Below are 2,493 nucleotides of genomic sequence, written 5' to 3' on the forward strand. Positions count from 1 at the left end.
AAGTTATTTTAGTTTATATTTTCATGTATTTTACTAAATTCTCATGTATTTTTTTTATAATTTCTAAATAGTAATACTTGAGGGTTTCAAAATGTTTGCAAGATTCTTTTTAAATATGTAGTTCATAGATATAATCTTTGGATAGTTTTATAAGGATGGGGATAGTAATCAAATCCAAACATCAAATATTTATACAAACTCCAAACTATGATCTGAACCATTAAAAAATCTCATTTGGAGTTTGGAGTTTGTACCATATTTAGAATTTACATTTTGTTACAATTATATAAGGTTATAGGCAGTATATGAAATCAAAATAATGTACAAATTTCTTGTATGAAATCTCATATTATTCGTCTGCCTGTGTATCAAACAATGCAATTTTAATTTTAAAGTTATTTATTGTATTACAGCCAACTATTTGGTGGGACAGATACATCCGCTATCACTATAGAATGGGCAATGTCTCTTCTTCTCAACCTTCCCCACATCCTTAAAAAGGTCAGAGAAGAACTTGAAACAAAAATCGGACACGACCGATTAGTAGTTGAAGAAGACCTATCCAACTTGCCCTACCTCCACAACATTATCTTAGAGACCTTCCGGCTCTTATCGTCCTCCGACTGCAGAGTCGGGGGATACGACATCCCAAGTGGCACTCTCGTATTCGTGAACGCCCGGGCTACCTACTTGTGGGAGGACGCCACTAGCTTCAAGGGGGCGGAAGTCGAAGCGCAGAGGCTGATGCCATTTGGAACGATGCGGAGGTTGTGCCCCGGGGTGGGGCGGGCACTGGCGGCGATGGTGCAATGCTTTGAGTGGGAGAGAGTGGGTTTGGTGGAGGTGGATTTGGGGGAAGGGGATGGGCTACCTATGCCTAAGTTGGTGCCTTTACGAGCTATGTGTAGGCCAATGGAGATCATGAACAAGTTTCTTGCTGTCAATGGGATAAAGAAAGATATAGGTGCAACTCAAACATGATGAATATTCTAGACTAAAAATCATACAGTACTGTATTGCACTGTTGTTTTATTGTTGTCTAAATCACAAATAATATTTTGAGTGTTAAGAAATGACATAATTTCGAATGAAAAATAAAATGTTGTTACAATGTTGTTTGCTTATTGTTTAAATCAAACTATATATTGTCAGTTTTATATAACTTATTTGTTGGACAAATTATTAATGAATCCAACACAATAACAACAAGATAGACAAACTATTGTACAACATGGAGCTCGACACACATGCCCCTCACCCCTACAAGACGCACAGTAGGCTCGAGATAGACATCTAAGCACATTCAATACCAAAATTCTAGATCAATTCCTACAGGTTTAATATATAATTTTCTATTAATGTTTGCTTCCTATCCCGAGTTAAACCATATTTTGTTACCTAGGAACATAAATAGAGCCAAATGCATCAAAACATTCAATATAACTTAGGAATCCATGTTTCAAAATATCCCTAACTTACTATGAACAATCCAAAATTTGTAGCCTACCATTTGGAAAGATAACATGATAAAAACCATAAAATCTACCATTTGGGGTCCACTCAAGGTGGATTGGAGCTCTTGATCTTCAATTCTCCTCGAAAAATGGCTCAAGACTTCAAATCTTTTCCAAATTGCACCTCCAGCTGTCCAAACTCTTTTGGGAGTAATGCCCTAGCTATTTAAATAGTTAGGGCTTGAAAATAGGCCTGGACGCATTTTTCCTGATTTAGCACTTTTTTGCTCAGAAAAAACACGCTACCTGCGCGTTTTTTAACTTGCGACATACTCAAATCTCCTGGTCAGGTGTTATCGTTTAAAAAACGACAGAGTCGCGCGTTTTTTTCTCTACAATGTGTACTCTTTGTAAAACAGACATATCTTCTTCTACCGAACTCCGATTCACCGTCACCTCTGCCACCAAGCCACCTCCAATCATCGACCGCGCACCTGCAGGTTAGTGAATTGAAGTTTCCATTTCACGCCACACACCATAACTTATTTACAAAAGGCTTCAACTTCAATTTCCTCATGATGCTCAGGAGTAGGGCTGTCAAATCGGGTATCCGCGGATACCCGAACCGAAAATTTCGGATACCCGAACCCGAAAAACCCAAAATCACGTACCTGATACCCGATCCGAAATTCTAATTGGATACCCGGATACCCGACTCGGGTATCCAGTCCCGATTTTAATGTACTAGGATTGCTTATTGTTTGAGAGATTCATCTGCTCAAGTTTAGTTTGATTATTGGATGAGAGTTGGTGTTCTCCGACTGTTACTAGAGAGCATAATATTTTGCAGTTCAAAAAGGATAAGCTGAGGCAGCTAGATTGAGGTATTAGGAATGCTGTCATTGAAGAAGTTTTCTCCCAGCTTGACTCTCACAAAGCTCATCATACACACTGCCTAAATCATGTGGAATGGACTATGGAGCCAAAAAGAAATTCTTCTAAGAAATAAGGATCCTGAACTGCCCAGATTCACAAAATC

General features: G+C 38.4%; 1 pseudogene; it reads left to right on the top strand.

Annotated features, from left to right (window-relative positions):
- The first annotated feature begins 462 nt into the window (after positions 1-462).
- On the top strand, positions 463-981 carry LOC125194868 (cytochrome P450 81Q32 pseudogene; annotated as a pseudogene).
- The last annotated feature ends 1,512 nt before the right edge of the window (positions 982-2,493 follow it).

The sequence above is a fragment of the Salvia hispanica genome, chromosome 4, assembly GCF_029641045.1.
Source record: "Salvia hispanica isolate PSC_SH4W2 chromosome 4, Shi_PSC_v1, whole genome shotgun sequence".
NCBI classification, from domain to species: domain Eukaryota; kingdom Viridiplantae; phylum Streptophyta; class Magnoliopsida; order Lamiales; family Lamiaceae; genus Salvia; species Salvia hispanica.